The sequence below is a fragment of the Hirundo rustica genome, chromosome 10 (genome assembly GCF_015227805.2).
Source record: "Hirundo rustica isolate bHirRus1 chromosome 10, bHirRus1.pri.v3, whole genome shotgun sequence".
NCBI lineage: Eukaryota > Metazoa > Chordata > Aves > Passeriformes > Hirundinidae > Hirundo > Hirundo rustica.
The window spans coordinates 5,986,259-6,005,150 of NC_053459.1; the positions used below are offsets into that span (position 1 = coordinate 5,986,259).

Genomic DNA, 18,892 nt, shown 5'->3' on the forward strand with positions numbered 1-18,892 from the left:
GACAGTGGTTAGATTTCGATGCAAAAAACAAATTGTGATAACAGACACCGGAAAACAAAAAACTGAGCAGCTTTCCAAATATAGCAACTCCAAAACAGCAGGCAATGCAATGCTCAAGCACCAGAGAATGGAGACCAAGTCAAGTGGTAAATTAATTAAATAAAAGTGGATTGTGGTCCTTATCAGGAATGCTGAATTCTCCTTTACCTGGAAGCACTGAGCAAACATGGTTTTAATAGAAATGCAATTCTGCTTCAAGATGGCAAGCGCAATGTGCTTGAGAAACAATATAATCTTTTTTGATAAGGGGACCTGCAGACAGCCAATGCCACCTGGCAAATTTACAGTTTCTTTATTGCAGCACCAGTATCTACTGATCAGTATACAAATGTTACACATGATCAGAACATAATCAAACATTTTTTTAAATTCATCCACACAATATTTAAATGTAGGAAAAACATATTTTGAAAACAGAATTGTTTTACTCAGGCAGCTGAAAAAAACACCATGGGAATCTGAAACAATGTCTCCTTTTCCGTACAATGTGAGTACAGGTTTTTACAGTTTATTCCCTTCAATAAATGTCAGCCTAAAGTGCTCTGCTTAGCAAAAATTATATTCTTAACAGCAGACCTTAATAAAAGAAAGATGTGCAGTAGTTTTAGTCTTGACACTTTCTAACTAAACTGGGCTGCAGACAACTCCTGGCACAGAAAGGTCCCAGACCAGGAATTCCTCAAGTTTTGCTCATGGCAGGTCAATCGCAGTGCAGTGGGTGAACAGCTTACCCCAGGCTGATGCTAATTGTACCCTGTGCCATCAAGGGGATCCATCAGGCCACAGTGGTGAAGTTTCACATCCAGTTAAAGCAAAACAAACCATTCCCAACACAGCAGCTGAAACATCCCAGAAAGGCCACATACACCCAGCAGCCAAGCTGTCAAATCCACTGCGGCAACACTGGCTGTAAATTCAATGTGGGGATGGATCTTAGGGATCCTCCTACAGGAAACATGGTGTGTCTCAGGCTGCTCACACTGCTTGTGCCACAGCTCAGCAGCACCTACTGGGCTTGCAGTTCACAACGTGGAGCCCCCGGGATCCACAGGAAAGAGACAGAACCACACGATGAGCTGGGCTTCTTCAGGTGTCTTTGGAGGTGGCTGGCAGGGCTGCTCTTGGCAGGAGGGGATAAGCAAAGCACTGAAGGAAGTATCAATAAAATAAGGATGTAAATAGAAGCTGATGCAGCTCTGCCTCACAGCTTTCATCTCCAGTGGCCTGGTCAGCTCCCCCAGAACACTCTCAGCCACACAGCACTGGAAATATTCCCTCTCCCAGAGAAAATAAGGATGGTAACTGATCCTGGCTGGGCAGCATCATGCAGTTTTTGCCCAAGGTTCAAAATGTCCATATTTTGTCAAGATGCAGGTTAAATTGATGGCATATTTTTGTCCTAATGAGACTAAGAATTTCATGCACAAACACTAAGGCATTTTCAAATCCCGTAAGGCCATTAGTGATGACATACTGGGGCACACAGGCAAGGAGAGAACCTACCAGGGACCTCTACTCCTATTCAAGGTTTTGTAGTTAGGATAGAAGCCTGATACAGTCAAATCTCCACACAAAAAACAGACACAAATCCAGACTCCAGACAAAACCCAGTGGTTATCCAGTATCAGGACGTGCGCACACTGCAAGTCAGTCTTAGGGTGCGTGGGTGGGCCAGTGGATAGCGTGCCCTTGTCCCTTGCTAGTAGAGCTCCCCAGTGAGCACAAACACTTGAAGCACCCTGTCCCTGTCCCCACAGAAGCTGCAAACCTCCTCCAGGAGATGCACCATGTCATCAGATGTTACCCAGAGAGGTTGTGGCCTCCACATTGCTGGAATTGTTCAGGGGCAGGCTGGATGGGGCCCTGAGCAATCTGATCTAGTGAGTGGCAGGGGTTGGAACTGGATGAGCTTTAAGGTCCCTTCAAACATGAACCATTTCACGGTTCTAAGACTCTACAATCATTCCTGAGCCACCTCTGGCTGCAGCAGCTGCTGGAGAAGCACAGCTCACAGAGCTCCAGCTCTCTCTGCAGCAGCCCAGCAGGAACAAACTGCTGAAGGTTCCAGTGACAGCTCTGAACACTGTGCTCCAGTGCTCCCATGGGCTGCACTTCCTTCCCATGCCCTGTCCTGCCGGAGGGATGCAGCCGGAGCAGGCACCACATCCAGCCCACAGGCCATCTGGCAAGATGCCTCTTGAGCATCAAGAGCCAAGAACCAGAACTGTTTTACTGGAAATATCTCCAAGTATGTCCCAGCTACAGTTGAAAATCCCTCCTTGAACAAGGCTGGAACAGCTCCTGGCTCCAGGGCAGGTGCCTCTCCCCAGCTGCACACCGTGAGAAGTCCCTGTGCTGACAAAATCTGCTGGGGTTGTGATAGCAGCTAAGAAAACAGCAAGTAAACAAAACACAAGAAATAAGAACAAGTACTCAGAGCAGGAATACCAGCACAGCCTGATATTTACTTAATGACTCATCCAGAGGAGGATCTGTCCCTTTAGGCTTATGGCCAGCATGAGAACAGGTAACAGGAGAGCATATGAAATCACTGGAGCTCAGCTCCTCCTGACCTCTGAGAACAAAGAAGCCTTAGAACAGCAAAAAATATCCTCTTTTCACTCTCTCTCTTCCCTCTGTTGCACAATCTTTCTCCACAGAGTGAAGTTGCACTATTTTACAGACCAGGAAAGGAGAACGCAATAGGCAGAGAAAGTATTTCTGCTCACCCACACAACAGCAAAACAAAGACTACACCAGAAAAGGTATTTCCCAGTGAGATTCCCCAGCTTTATGGAGCTTTTGGCAAAAGGCTCACGGATAACATCTGAAGAGGACACTTGGAAAACATAAGCACTTAGGAAAGACAAGACAGCTTTTAGAACTCAGTCCCACCTTTTGCTTTGGGGCTTTCAGGTTTCCATCCCTTTATGCAGAACTATGCAGATCACACAGACACCAAAGAGCACCGAAGAATGTGAACAGTATTTTTCTCTCCAGCTACAAGACTTTCCTTCCTCAACAAGTAAAATCCCCTGACACTGCATTCTCTTGTACCTGTCAAGCCCAACATTGCTGAGAGGCTCTCCATGCTACCAAATATACAAATGTTCAGGGAACTCACATGGCTAATGAGCTTCAAAACTATAGAAGCACATGAAGAGTTCACTCTAGGCTGAAATTCTACTGGGCTTTTTCCTCACATGAAAAAGCATTTATGTACAAAAGGCCTGTGACAGCAGCATTGAACATTTTCAAGCAATTTCTGTGCAGGCAGAATGACTACTGATAACCACCTGTTTTTCACCATTTACACTCCACTATTGTCTTTGAGTCCAGAGCTGCTAGTTGGCTCATGCCAAAAAACACCCCAAAAAATAATTATTAACAAAGTAGCCATGAGAAAGGCAAATTTATTAGCCTAATTTTAAAAAATAAGAATTAATGCTGCTAAGTGGGCAAACTTAGGCGTACATAGCTGATTGCTTCCTTTTATATGTTATTTATTAAGTGAGAGTAAAGTCTGAACCAAGATATTTTAAACCTTAACTGCCTCAGAAATGCTGGTTTTATTTCAATGTTGAGTGCAGGACTTATGTAACATTTCCCATTTTGATTTCTGTTACTAAAGGATTTTAAAACAAAACTGTACAGTCACTGCCTACAGCCCTAAGGGGCTGAGTACAAAAATAACATAATAGATATCACAAACTCTACAAAATACAATTCTGATTTAATTTCATTCAAGCATTGTGTTCTTTACTTTGGGGAAATTACTTTATCATCTTTGATAGCAAGCACTCTTCTTCAGCTCTTCTGAACACTGAAAATATCATTTGAGATACAACTGGAACAAAACTAGAAAATGCATTACATAATTTAACACACTCATCAAAGTAAACCAAAGTTTGTCTTACAAGCTTAACTTCCTCATGCTGCAAATAAAACACCTACAATTTCTCCACTCACCAGAAAATATCTGTGATATTTTCAATTTCCAATGGCTCGCCTCTTTCACTAATCACTCCAGCTTTTTCAAAGGCTTCTAAGTCAATGATAATTCATTAGTAGAAAATATTCCCTGCCTCCTCCCTATTTCTCCTGGAGATAAAATACACATTTTCACAAGCACGTTTCCATGGGTTGTGCCAGCCCAGAGAGGCAGTGTCAGGCCAAGCTGGAATGAGGGTGGGTCTGCCTTTGGTCAAGGCACAAGACATCAGGCAGCTCATCTGTCACACACAAAACCTACTCACCTTCAGGACATGTTATTTTCCAGTAGGGAAGTGTGAAAAGGCTCATTTCGGAAGATGTAATGGTCCATCAGTTTTTGTCCTTAATTCTCTTTGCTGTTCCTCCCAAACTGGTGTTCTGGAGATATAAAAAGAACTTCAATTTAAAATATGGCTCAGATAAACGCTAAATTTTTCCTGCTTTCTACCAGGCCTGCTGAAAGGTCACCTGAAACCCATCTGATGGTCCAGTCACTGAATTATTGCTGTCTTATCTCAAAGGTGGATGTAAGGAATTATTTCCTCACCCTTGCCACCCTCACAGCTTACCATCCACAGTGGCATACTGAGAATTCATGCTGAAGATTGGGAATGTGAAAGGAACTTATTTAAAGTCATACTGGTGCCAGAACTGAGAATTACACTGTTATCAAAAGTCCCTTGCACCTTGCCTGCTACATTTGATATACTGACATATATTTACTACACTCAGGTGTATCTCAAATCATAAACACTGAACTGTTCTGTTGAATTTTGCTACAGTTCCCTCGATGACAGATTACCTTCCTTCTCCTCACCAGAGACACTTGGGTCCAACTGTACAGCACAACCGGGGCACTTTTACCCTGCCTGGGACTATGAGGAGTTGGACATATGTTTACAAAATTAGGCTGAAAAGGCAAAGCAAAAGCACTGGGAGTGTAAATGAGTAAATGCCACGCTAGAAGCAATTTCCCTGGCAGTCCCATTTTGCGGCCAAAACAATTAGATCCCTAGCAAGAAACATCCCAAGTAGATAAATGGAGTGTTACGAGATTAACCAAGGTCATTTCTCCTACATCCGGCTTTCTAAAAAGAGGCCTCCCCAAAAAACTTAACCCTAGGGCTCCATCCAAATTAAAAATTCACTGTTGATGTACATCAGTACAAACCAAATCAAAGTGCTCCCGAGCCTGCCAAGTGCTGACTGCCCAAGGAAAGGCCACATGCCTTCTAAGTGAGAGAAATCTCCATTTGAGAACCACCTAAACTCTGAGACTGCTGCTGCTGCTGGGTGTTCAGAGATAACTGCCAACTCATTAAAATCCCACATTAGAAGTTTATTAAATATGCAAACATTAATGGAATTGGACTAGCAGCTACTTAGGCAGATAAAATTTCAATGTGGCGCATCCCACAGTTCCCATTATCAATGTTGTGTCCTTTTGGAAACATCTGTGAAAGAGTCACAAAGTTGCTCAAGGCAGTGAAACCCTTCAACTCTTTCAGATGACTCAGGTCACACTCCGAACATTCCCACTAGCCTAGAAAAGACTCCTGCTTCCCAGTAATTACAGCTCAGTATCTACTGTCCATTTCCACTTTCACACCACTGCTGGAGATGCAAAGTATCCCCAAGGTTTTTTTCTCCTTTTGGGAATATCTGCAGGACAATTCCCACACCTCTTTGTAAGCCCACAGGTATAGAGGTCTTACACACAGCCCAAATTCACAGTCCTTGTCAACTTGCTGCTGGAAGAACTACAAAAGGAAGAGCAGAGTGTCACACAGACAACAGGGATTAAAGGAAAATGCTTAAAAAGCAGCTCCCCTGAACTTCAGGTAACTCCACACATGCACGTGTGTGTCGAACTCTGTGTGGAGCTCCTTCTTTCAAGCTCTCTCAAATACAAGCATCAGTCCCCCTTGCAAACACCACTCTCGGTACACTTTGCTCCACAAAATGCAGTTTCACTCCTGGGTTATTCTGCAAAATCCCAGTGCCTGATGAATGTCTTAACAACCTCCAAGTTTTTGTTGTAGAGTGACATCAGACTTGGAATCGTTCTCTTCACTAATGCTATCAGCATAATCTGAGCTAGCCCGAGAGAAAGGAGGACAAGGAATATTGCTCATCACACAGAGAATAAACAAGTTCCCAAGAGTCCCTAAAGCACCTCTAGGTGACTCTGGCAATAGCCTTGCTCTGTCAGTGGTTTCAAAGAATGTCTGGAAGATTTAATCCTCCAATTATGGAAAAACAAGTGTGGTATAGCACCACCTTCTTGGAGATAGGACATTTCAGCAAAAAGATGGAAATGAAATCTTAGGGAACAACCTTGGAAAAAGCATGATTTACAGGGGAAGAAGGGAAATGAAGGAGTATGAAGTGACCTCCAAAGAAAACACTGAGCTCATTGAGCACAAAGAGGCTGAGCAGGTTCTTTACCACCGCCTTTCCTGGTTCCAGTGACAGTCTGATGAAGCAAGGGCTGTTGTAATTGTCAACACCTTCCGAGAATCACCCATGGGATGCAACACTGAAGCTTGTGTTTCTTTCAGACCTGCAGCCATATGGGCCTCTCAAAATAGAAGGTTCAAGGATGCCTTGGCCAAGAGAGAATCAACAAAATCCCCCATCCATCACCTGATGCAACACCAGGCATCACATGTTGCAGAACCTTGAGCAGCAGCCAGTTTGAGGTCAGGCACACAATAGCCTCCCACTCCGTGACCCAGGAAGCCAGGGCTCAGGCTTAGATTTTTTTAAAGAAGAATTGAATTATTTTGGAAATTAAAGCAAAGAGAGACTTCAAGGTAATCTGAGTTCTGAAAAGGGTCCTGACTAAATCTCACATGGATTTTGGGGACTGGTCTTCACTGCTTCAGTGTGTTCAGAAACACAGAAAAGCAGCCAGCTCATGGCTGTTCCCAAGGTCAGCTATTCCCTGAAAAAGCAAAGGAAAACCCATACAAATCCTCTTAAAAGTTATCATGATGACTTTCTGTTGCAGATGCTACATTCTGGCCCTAGACACGGGGAATAATGACTGTGCAAACATTCCCTAAGGCTCCGAGCACTAGGAGGCTTCTGTACAGGGATGTGCTCTGTCAGCTGCCCACTTGGTCAGCCCATTGAGCTCCTCAACTTGACTGCACTACACAGAGCACATCAACAGTTTGGATTATCTCTGCCCAGAGAGCTCCTGCCTGCAGGAACATGCAAGGGATGACTGAACACAAAAATAACACTTGCAGCTTACAGCCAGCACCCTTGTTCTGCCCACCAGGCTGCAGGAGGAGCCCCTATCCACGAGAATGCACTAATTCATTTAACCAGCACCAGTATTTCCTCCCAGTACAGAGAAGCACATCGAAACTACAGGACACAGTGCCTTGGGGATTGTAAATAACCCATTAAAGGAGAGCTCTGTTTGTAAGGGAACCAGAGAGGTCACAGTGCTCTGTGTCAGGTATGTGACACACTGACAGGGACACAGGAGTCCTTCCAGCAACCCTACAGCTAAAGCAGCTGCTAAACATTCTTATTCCCAAAGTGGTGTCCCAGTGCCGCCAAGCAACATGGTGAACTTTAGTGTTCAGGTGGTAAGGAAAACAGGCAGAAAACAAATGATTCTGTGAAAACTCAGCCATCCACCTGCCACCTGCTGAGGTTCATGACACCAGCAGCATGAGAGCCCAGCAGTCTGTGTCCTCCACCATCACGGAGGTGTCAGGCTGACCTGAAGCCAGCAGCAGCACTGCATAGACAGCACCAGTGGGAAACTCCTCTTTGAGGGATACCTGAGCAGCCCAGACACAGGGAAGGATAACATTGCAAGGAAATTTCATCCCCCTTAGCACTGAGCCAGCCTGCCACAGGCCAAAGCTCACAACTGTAGTGGCACCAGCTAAGAGAGTGACAGTGCAACCTCACAAGACAGGCTGGCACACTGATCTGGAGATATGGATGCTGGGGACAATGCCCTTCATCCATGAGTTGTAGGGCAAATCTGTCGAGCTAAGATAGGAGCAACCAAAACTCACAGGTCTCTGAAACGTGGACAAGGCGTTTCCTGGCAACAGTAACAAACCAACGCAGTAAAATGAATGTTTTCTCTCCACTTTGCTGTCGGGTGACCTCGCTAACACCCTTCTGCAGGAGACAGGATCCTCTCTGACACAACCACCACCAGCAGCTGACCCAGCACAGCAACCAAGGCTGACACTGCTGCACTCCCCTCTGCTCGGCTCCAAGTTGGATTCCTGACCACCTTCTCCCCGAGGGAACTCCAAAAATAGCCTTTGCTCGCTCAAGGGAGTCCACGCCTGAATAAACCACGGGCAGAGGCCTTTGCTCACAGCCCACACCACCGCAGCTCGCCTGCTCCGGAGGTGGATGCGAGGAGGAATGTAGGCCACACATGCGGAGAAAAAGAGACCTCCAGAGCTCAGAGGTGCCAGGGAGCCCACTGGCACAGTCAGGAAGTGAATGCCTGTTAAAACAGCCTGCAAGTGCTGGGGGACAGCTCAACACGAGCCAGGCAGGCTAAGGGCAAAACACACCGCACCAGAAAGTTAAAAACTTGCGGGCTATTTCCCCCACAAAACTGCCTGATGAATCATTAGAGAATATCTTTGTGATGTAACTATTCAGACTTAGACAAAGAAGCCTTGTAATTAGCTCTCGAAGTAATCCTCTGGCCACCATCTGGAGCTCAGCCTAAACCTTGACCTCAGTCACCCCAGACAGCCACACATCCGTGACACACACCTGACAGTGACTCACACTGCTACACCGCACTCACAAAGTGGAGAAAATCGACAGGAATGCTAAAAACTCGAGCCACCTTTTACTCTACAGGTTCTTCAGTTCACACCCATCACACTTGAGGAAATGGTTTCAAAAATATAAAGGTGAAAAGCAGGAGTCATCAACCCAATCCTGCATCTAAAATAAAATGTTTCTTCCATTGAAACCTTAGTTTATAGTAAACAAAGTTGACACATGACATACTCAACCTTCTTCCAATAACACAGAAGCAAAATCTTCATAGAACCAGATTCTGACAGAAAACAGACTTACCACAGATATAAAATAACTTATTCCCCCAGGTATAAACAGTTCAAAATATTTTACTGTTAAAAGATGGCAAAATTCTTTTACCTAAAGCACCATAGATGATTGGATGTTTTGGGGGTTTTTTTGCTAAAACCTTCCGTTTAGTTTGAAATTCCTGTTCCCCACAAGCAAATAAAATCTAAGATGCCTCCCACCTCTTATAAAGCCTCTTAGCTAGAGAAAAATTAGTTTTCTTTATTATATAGTTCTGTGTTGCTCACTGAGCTCCCCATAGCAAAGCAGTCAAGAGCCACATCACCAAGAACAAAATTTATGTTGTCAGTCCCAGAGGAATTCTATTTCCAATGAAGTTTAACAAGCAGATTTTAGATTTTTGTAAAAAAAGCCCAGAACACAAGGAAAGATGGATGGAGCAGGCTGAAAGTGCTGAAATAGTTATTGCTTAGTCCATATCTAAGAGCAAATCTCTGCAAGAATGAGAAATGTTTATTTTTTCTAGGGATCACGTGTCTATAAAGCACAAAGAGCCTTCTGTGGTAGGAGCTATGGTCCCAGAGCAGAGACCTCCTGCCAGCTGGGCTCCTGGCACACACAATTCCCTCCAGCTCGAGGGATGGTTAAATACAAATAAGAGCAAGATTAGAACGGACCACCAGATGTGGCACCACCAGGGAGACCCCAAATTCCAGTCATTTCACTACAGAGAGACGGACTGGGGCTGTCACCACCGCCAGCTACAGATGTGGTTGTCTCCTCACATCACACAGACTCCCAGCCCTGGACATGGGGTCACCATGGGGGGTTTCTGAGCCTCCTCTAGGACCATTCCCCACAGCCAGACCAGCTTCAGTTTGGCAGGGGGTGGCTTAAAGTGATTATCTTTGCCACAACACCTTTCTCCTGGCTGCAGCTTTAGCAGGGATTACCCAAGACCAAAGTCCTACCCAAGTCAATATTTAACTTGAGCTCTGCACTGCTGAGACCCACCAGGAATATTGGATATAGTCACTTATTAAAGCTTATGCTGCCATTTCTATCAAAAAAAAAAAAAAAAAATTAAAAAAAAAAAAAAATAACAGACAAGTTATCTTCTTCATGAGAACTTGTGAAGAAAAATTCTACAGGGACGGCAGTTAGAGTCAGCATAAGTAATTTTAATAAGGGAACTAAAGGAAAATGCTTCCAGCAAAGGAGACCTAAACAACTGGATGTGTACACTGCAGAGCAGGTTCAGGGCAGGGGCAAGAGCCACACAGCAAAAAGCATTTAAAACCAAATCACACCAAGGGCTGGAAATTCAGCATTTGTCCCAGAAATAGTATTTTAACATTGCAATTAAGCCATTGATCTATGTCACAAAGGCTTATATAAGTCTTGCACATTACAAGGAGAAGCATTTATTCTCCTCTAATTACCACTAAGTATGAACTGCTCTACTAACACAGACTTCAAAGTAACACAATAAACAAAAGGGATTTTTTTTTTCCAGGTTAGTTGTTCCTAGTCTTAGTGAGGGTAAGAAAACTGTTTATATTAAAAAAAAAAAAAAAAAAATCTCTGCATGCACCTGATACAAATTTTTGCCAGTAGTCTCACCTTTTATCTTTCTGGATGGAGAGATTTCTGCTGTGAGAAACAGCTGTTAAAATACAATTCAGGCCAAAAAGTGAGCAACTGAGAGTAATTCCTTCTGTCCAACATCTGTTTCAGTTCCTTACCCACCTGTTCTCTGTGATTTCCTTATTTGTTGTTAGGACTCCCACCTTTACATTCAGCAAGAACTGTTATTGTTCTCTAAACAAGAACATCTGCTGTAGCAATGATTCTTGTGGAGTTATGGGTGAAAATCACCACAGACAGCATTCTAAAAATGCCCCAATTCTGTATTTCTAACCCTTCACAGGTACCAGTTTGGTCAGCACCCAAAACAAAACTTTTTCAGGAAACAAAAATATTTCTGCTGAGAAAGAGTGGAAGGAAGAGAATGAGGATATTAGGAAGATCTGGGAATAAGGAGTAGTGCACAGCTTTCATCCCAAAAAAATCCAAAACAAAACGCCAAACCACCAAAACGCCAAACCACAAACACCAGGATGGTCCAGCAAAGTGTAGCCCCAGGGAGCACTTTCAGGAGCAGCTCAGCTGATTCCTATCCCTGTCACTGCCTGATGGGCGGGCCTGCCTCTCCCTGCTGGATGCACAGGCAGACACACAGCTCCACGGATTCAATTTCCATATGGTGCTAATTGCCGGTGGGTTTGGCACGTGAATCCAGCCCACCACACCACCACTTACACCTGCACTCGAGGAGCAAGGGAAACAGACAAGCAGAGGGATGGAAAAGAGGCGCACAGGGCTCCCCTTTCCAGCAGCAACATAATATCAAACCCTTTCCTGAAATTCCACACTTCCAGATCCATAAAGTCACCACAAAAATACAAGCTTTCACAGCTCAAGCGCCTCCTAGGAGAAATCAGATCACCACTCCATCTTGGAGTGAATGCAGAAAGTATTTATCTTTATTTTTCTACTCTGCTTTGAGAATGAGATCAATATATTACGAGAAGCCTACCTCTGAAGCAGCAAAACTACAGGTTAAAAGAACAACTGCAAGTGAAGTCACAGCAAGATCTCAGCACTTTCCAGCAGCAAAATTCCCACAGAGCTCACATGACAGAGGAGGCAGGTTCCTGTCTGTTTTATTTAAAGGTTTTATTTTCATTGCACTACACCTGCAGGTGTTACTTACACCCAATTTTCATCCATTTAGCAAAAATGAGGCACAGTACAAGATTGTGCCCAGGGAAGCACCCTTCCCTACAAGGAGAAAAGAGGAATGGTTTGGATTGGAAGGGATTTTAAAGCTCATGCCATCCCAGCCCCTGCCATGGGCACAGACATCTTCCACTCTATCAGGTTGCTCCGAGTTCTGTTCAACCTGGCATTGGACCCTTCCAGGAATGGGGCAGCCACAGCTTCTCTGGGCACCCTGTGCCAGGGCCTCCCACCCTCACAAGGAGGAATTCCTTCCCAATATCCCATCCATCCCTGCCCTTTGGGAGTGGAAAGCCATTCCCCTTGTCCTGGCACTACAGTTCCTGCCTTCCCTCATTAACTTAAGAGCTGCACTTCTTTGGTTTAAGCCACATAGCCACTATGCTTATCCCATCCACTCTCCCAGACTTCTTCCAGGTGAGAGAAGCATCAAAATTCCTAGACTTTTTTTTTTTTTTTTTTTTTTTAACTGGAGAGAGCGCAAAATCATTGGAGCCTGTGCTGGTCTTTGTTGTTGTCAACAGCCCCCAGACAGGATTAGGACAGACACCACAGGCTTAGCTCCGGCGGGATTTGCCTCAGGTTGTCTGGAGACTGACTGAAACGCTTCCTGCTGCCCGGAAAGCAGCGATAACACCCTGGGACTGCTCACCTGCCTCACAACAGGCACCGCCAGCGCAACGGCTGCACCTCGGACAGCTCTCTTAAATCGGAAAAACCCCCTTTTTTATATCAAATATACAAGCGTGAGAGCTCCGCGCCTGCAAAGAGGAGCGGAGTTCCCTGAGCACTCCGAAAGCCGGGCACTCCATTCCCTGAGCACCCCGTACCCCCGAGCACTCCCGTTACCTGCATATCGCATTCCCTAAGCACCGCGTACCCCGGAGCACCGCGTTCCTGGGACACATCATTTCCTCAGCACTCCGCCACTCGGACACTGCGCTCCCTAAGCATCGCTCTCCCTGCGCCCCCCCGAGCTCCCCACTCACCCCGCACCCCCGAGCTCCCTACTCACCCCGTTCCCTCGATCTCCCCGCTCCCCGCTCACCCCGTACCCCCGAGCTCCCCGTTACCTGCACAGCGCGCTGCCCCAGCTCCGCGTCCCCGGCCGGCCCCGCCGCTCCGCCCCGCAACGTCACCTCCGGGCGCGCGCCGGCTGCGGGCGGATTTTAAAGCGGGGGCGGGGCCTGAGCTGGCAAGGGCGGGGCCTGAGGGGTGCCGGTGGGGTGACGGGGCGTGGGCGAGAGCTGAAGGAACAAGGGCAGGGTCTGAGGGGCGTAGGCGGGATTTAAAGGTGTGGGCGGGGTCTGATGGAGAGCCAGCTGGTCAAGGGGGCGTGGGCGGGGTCTTGGGACACGGGCGGGGAGTCTGAGGGGAGCGGGCGGGGCCTGAGGGGTGTGTCTTCGTACGTGGGCGTGGCCTAGCGCGTGGGCGCGGCCTGAGGCCGTGCGCGAGCGGGTTTTGGGCGGGAACGTGTGAGGCGGCCTCGGGCCGTGCCTGTCAGGGGCCGGGCATGGCGGGTACGGCCGGACCCGCAGCACCTCGGGCCGTGCCCGTCAGGGGCCGGGCATGGCGGGTACGGCCGGACCCGCAGCACCTCGGGCCGTGCCCGTCAGGGGCCGGGCATGGCGGGCACCTCAGGCCGTCCTGAGGTCCTCACGACGAGCCTTGGGCCGGGCGAGATGTGTGCAGGAATCCCAGCTGGCAGGGCAGGGCTGCCGAGAATTGGGACGGCATCACCAGCGCGGGCCGGCACGGACAGATGAGCACCGGACTCTGAGTGGCTGAATGCAATAGGAATGGCCAAACCACGACTTGGTATCTGAGGTTTACCCTGTTTTCGAGCAGCCCCAGTATTCTAACATTACCTGCGAGTTCTCACAACACCAGGTTACAGCCTTGTGTGTCCAAACTAGATATTAAGATGTCAAGCTTTGACAGACACTTTTAACACTGTAGTTTACTGTCGGACGCAAAACGCATCAAGGCATCTGGAGTAGAGAACAGAAAAACATATAGGTTACATGTATCTTTTTGCCACCTTCATTGACAATGTTACTGTCTCCTCCAAGAAATCTCTCTCTACAGCGACTTGTGTCGGTTTTATTATGAGCATATGAACATTTACGTCACATCTCAGCCTTCTGCAGCCATCGCCTACTGCTTTCCAGTCCGACTCCACGCGTTGTTCCAGGGTGTTGGATTGTTCCACGGGTTGCCAGTGCAGCACAACAGCGCCTCAAACCACACGTAATGCTGTGAGTGAGGGCACTGTCACCTTGTTCTTTGTCCTGTGGTGTTTCCAAGTCTTCTGTAGTATTCTTGTTTGCTCCTAAGGACACCCACGTTGATTTAGTCCACAGGAAATTCCCTGGAGCACTAAGGGATTTTTTCTGAAGCTGCTCCAAATTTACCTTTATGCTTCTGTTTTCTGCTTCTATAGTCAGTTTTACGATGGGATAGGGGAAAGAGAACAAATTAAGAGGGCAAAGATGAGCACTAACATCCATTCATTATTTATAGGGATGACAGCAAGCATCCTTTGCTGGCTTTGCTCTTTTATGGATAAAGTCCTGCATGACTTGTGGTGATATTGTCCATTGTAAACCAGCACCTGTGATATAAACACACACACACACAAAGGAAAAACACAACATACCTGTCAGACAGCACAAAGCACTTATGTGTGCTCTCATTTTAAAGAATTCTGCTCCCAACTTCAATTCTCCCCGAGTGGAAGTTGGAACAGCCACATCCATCACACTCTGATTTGCACGCTAAGCAAGGAAAGTTTTTTACTGTGGGTCACTGCTAGTCTGGGAACAGTTTCTCAGAGAAGCTGTGGCTGCTCCATCCCTGGAAATGTCCAAGGCCAGGTTGGATGGGGCATGGAACAACCTGGAATAGTGGAAAGTGTCCTTGCCTATGGCAGGAGGTTGGAATGAGATGGGCTTTAAGGTCCTTTCCAGCTCAAACCATGCTGTGATTCTAACACTCCACAGCATTCCTGGTTTGCCGTTTATCATCCCACATGGAAGGTCTCCCCCTGCTCGAGCAATACCACGGCTTGCCAGGAGGTGCTGCTTTGAAACCACGCAAATATCAGAGCTCAAAAGTCATGAGATAGCCTTGTATTATTAAAAATAACCAACATACTTTGTTTTCGCAGGGAAGAATCAAGGTCCTACTTTTGAAATGGCAAATTTTGTTTAAGACATTTAGATCTTAAATGCCTAGGGTGATACGGAGTGAGATAAATACAGAACAGACAATCCACTCAGTGGGAAATGCTGTGAGTTTGTACATTGCTAACATATCTGTCAGACCAGTTTTATGTGTGCAAAGTTGTCCATGGCTTTGTGTTTGCAGGGCTGGGTGCTAAAATATACATAAATACACATCAGGCTTGATGTAGTGGGGAGTTTTAGAGGGGTAATCTTGAGTTTCAAGAAGCCAAGAAGCAGAGTAAAGCCTCAGTAAGACAAAAGTCCTTCAAGGCCAGGCTGGAGGGGCTTGGAGCAACCTGGTCTGGTGGAAGGTGTCCCTGGCCATGGAAAGGCATGGGATGAGATGAGCTCCAAGGTCCCTTTCAACCCAAAACAGTCTGTGATTCCATGCTAACAGCTGTCGTGCTCACAGGGCTGTGCCACTGCTCTCCACACCTGCACACACACTTTAAACAAAAATTAGCTGCTTGTTTCTAAGGAGGAATGCAGAGGTGGACATACAACTGTTCTCCACCTGCATACTAGGTTTTAAGTAATTGAATGTATTAACAGGGGCAAAGTTAACTCTGCATTTAATTATGCCCAGCCTTACTTTACAAGACAAAACAGGAAAGCAAAGATTCCAAGACATTTTAAAACCCTTTTTTTCTACAGGGAAAAAAAAACCAACCAACCAACCAACCAACCAACCAACCAACCAAACAAACAAAAAAAAAAAAAAAAAAAAAAAAAAAAAAAAAAAAACACGCAAAAGAACACAAAAAAAAAAAAAAACCCACCACAACACCCCACACCTCAAAGGATACCCAGATAGGATGAAATAGGATGAAAAGGTTTTTGAATATGTCTTTATCACATCAAGCTGAAACTACCTTCATGGCTGAGCGAAGCTGTGGCTCTTCAGCAGAAATTTAAACTCTGGAATAGGATGATATTCCATGGCCCACAATGTGCTCTGCTGTGTTGTTGCAGTTATCACACTTGCTCCAGCTGTGCCTTTGTGAGAGCTCCTTGTGCCAGCCCTGAGACACTGAACTCCAGCTCACTGAGGCTCTGGGAGGCTGGGTTTTGGAGACAGTTTGGAAAAGGAGCTTAGTTATGAGAGGACACCCCCTAAGGGTGTGATAACCAAAGGAGACTTTGAAAACTATTTTGTGATCAAATGTTTACCAGTATTGGCTTTTACCACACATGAAGGGCCAGACAAAAGTTACAAATGTTCAACAGCTCTCTTTAAAACAAATAATTTTTAAGGGGAAAAAAAAAAAAAAAAAAAAAAAAAAAAAAAAAAAAAAAAAAGCGCCATATCTGTAAAAGGGAAAGCAAAAAAACCAAACAGCTGTTGGCCCTCCAAGCTGTCATTTCAACAGCAAGGTGTAATTCAGGCCTGAAGTTTAAACCAGATGATGACAAAATCCAGTAAGTTTTTAGAGTTCCTGCCCCTCCCAGCACTGTGGCCATGAGCTTTACCATAAATCTCCACTTGGATTGCACAATACAATAAGGTCTGGTAAGAACCTCCATGTTCCTCAGAGGTCATTCCCAGAGAAATACTTTACTCCTCCAGCTGGGATATTACTGAACTCACCTTTTCCAGCGTCTGTGGGTGCAGAAATGGACAGGGTTTTTCCAGCTGTCAAAAAAAAAAGCATTTTCCAGGAATTTTTGTTCTGTGTGAATAAGGTTAGAGTAAATCAAGGTACTTGTTCTGGAGTACCTTGCAGCACTGATATGCTGGGGGGAAAAAAAAAAAATTAAGCTGAGGCTCCTATAAATAAAACACTTTTTTATCATTCAGCACTTCTTGAGCAGGCTGATTTAGCTGAGGGGCTTCAGGACACTTGACCCATTTGTGCTGTATCATTCAGCACTTCCTGAACAGGCTGATTTACGGGGGGCTGTAGGACACTTGTCACATTTGCATTGCTCCAGCTTGGAAAGAAGCAGGAATCTTTTTCTTCTACTATGGCACCTTCTGAGGGGCTCAGAAGACAAAGCACAGCATTCACACCATTAAAGTCTGTGCTTTGGTGAATACCCTCATTCTCACGTCTAGTACTGGAGTTTCTAAAGATTTGCTATTCCTATCCTAGAAGCATTTTTTCCAGAGCTGGGTGCTAGGTGTATTTTCTGAGCATTATCCTCTAATGTGTGGTCAAAGACCAGTAATCAGAAGGATGTGGAATGCTGAGATCTCTTTTCTTTTGGCAGACCTAGGGCTAGAGGAAGCTGCCATCTTGTCCTGTGGTTCCATAGCCCACAGCAGCTTTCCAGGGAAGCACAAACTGCCAGGCAGCCCCTTCACAGCTTTAGAACAGCAGGGCTGACAGAGACCTGCACAAGCTCTTGGGGAACCACACAAAAGCTACAGGAACAAACTGGGCCAATCCTGATAACATTCTGCCAAGGTGAATTGCACTGACAGGCTCTGCAACCTGCACCCCTCCCATGCGCAAGATCAGCTCAGATGTGGCAGAGCTGCACAGCCTTGGGTCTGATTGCTGTGAAAACAGCAATGCTGGGAGAGGAAAACACAGCCAGAAGTATTATTGGGGCCTGTGCCACCAACTTGTCTTTTCCCATTGGTTTGGGAGATGGATTTAAGCTCAGGCCTTTGCACTTGATTATTGCACAACTTCCAAGACTTAAAATTTCTCTGCTGTGCACACTGAAATGCTTTTCTTCTTCTCACTACCAAACTCCATTCATCTTGAAGGAAAAAGGGAAAAAAAGATAACCATAAAGCCTACAACCTTAAATATTACTTGAACTTTTCCATGACAGTGTAGAACTTCTGTGTTTATTTGGGCTTGAAATGAGGCTGTTTTATCACAGCTACAGCAGTTGTATTATTAAAGGACAAGCAGATCAGAGCTGTAAATTATAAACACAAAGTACAGCTTAGAGCGATCTTTGGTTTCATTCTGGTTAATAAAATTTCAACAGACTAGCCAGCTAGCTCTCCAAGGCATCATTTACACCATTTTTATAAACTCCCAGAACATGCTGTTTTACAAGCAAATGGCAGAGTGTTATCACTAGTTTGGGGGGGGGGGGGGGTTTTGTAACATTATATAATACCAGAAGAGCTGGAGTGATCCACCACAACAGCTATAACAATAAGGGTTATATAAAAGCAACAATAAAGGTTGTTTTGAGTGCAGGACCTTTCTGTGCATGTAAATCAGTTTCTAAAATTATGTAAACCTGTTCCAGACCAGGGAAGGAGCTGTAGCCATTCTGCCCAGGGACTGACTTTTAAAGACCAAGAGACATAAAGGAGAGATTATAGAGATATAAATAAGAATACAATAATATAAGATTTTTCTCTGTCCCTTAAATAACATTTTAGAGCAACAGATACATGTTGTAACATTAGAAACTATGTTTCCCCCCACCTCTCAGCTCTTTTTACAGTGGTGTTACTGCAATGAGCTGAGGGGTTGGTATGATGTCCAAGCGGACCAGAGGGACAGAGCTTGACTGGGAGCACACATTAAATCCCAGTTTGTTCCAGAATAGGTTATTTCACCCACCGAAAGAGATGCCAATCCAACACAGAGTCGAGGTATTTGATTTATTTACATTTCTGCACAGAAAGGAGGCTGAGTGGCAAATCCACAAAGCCAGCACAACAACTATCTAAACGTTTCACTATTTATACATTTTAGCAAATGAAGATATTGACATTTGTTGGCTGCAAGTTACATCATTCTCTTATTAATTAGTAGTCTATCTCCTATTGATTAATGATT

The 18,892-nt window shown here is 45.5% G+C and overlaps 1 protein-coding gene across 5 annotated transcripts in view; it reads right to left on the bottom strand.

Moving 5' to 3' along the window:
* The window catches only part of MAP3K13 (mitogen-activated protein kinase kinase kinase 13), a 72,942-nt gene extending 59,885 nt beyond the window's left edge, over positions 1–13,057 (bottom strand). For 2 of the 5 annotated variants that reach the window (XM_040073995.1, XM_040074002.1), the window contains exons 1-2: positions 12,984–13,057; positions 4,317–4,431 (exon numbers count right to left, since the gene is read on the bottom strand). The gene's annotated coding sequence lies outside the window, so the exon portion shown is untranslated. Of the gene's footprint in view, positions 1–4,316; positions 4,432–10,731; positions 10,775–10,857; positions 11,154–12,983 lie in introns of those variants that run through there. The other 3 variants (XM_040073996.2, XM_040073997.2, XM_040073998.2) reach the window with 3 other exon arrangements.
* Between the last annotated feature and the right edge of the window lie 5,835 nt (positions 13,058–18,892).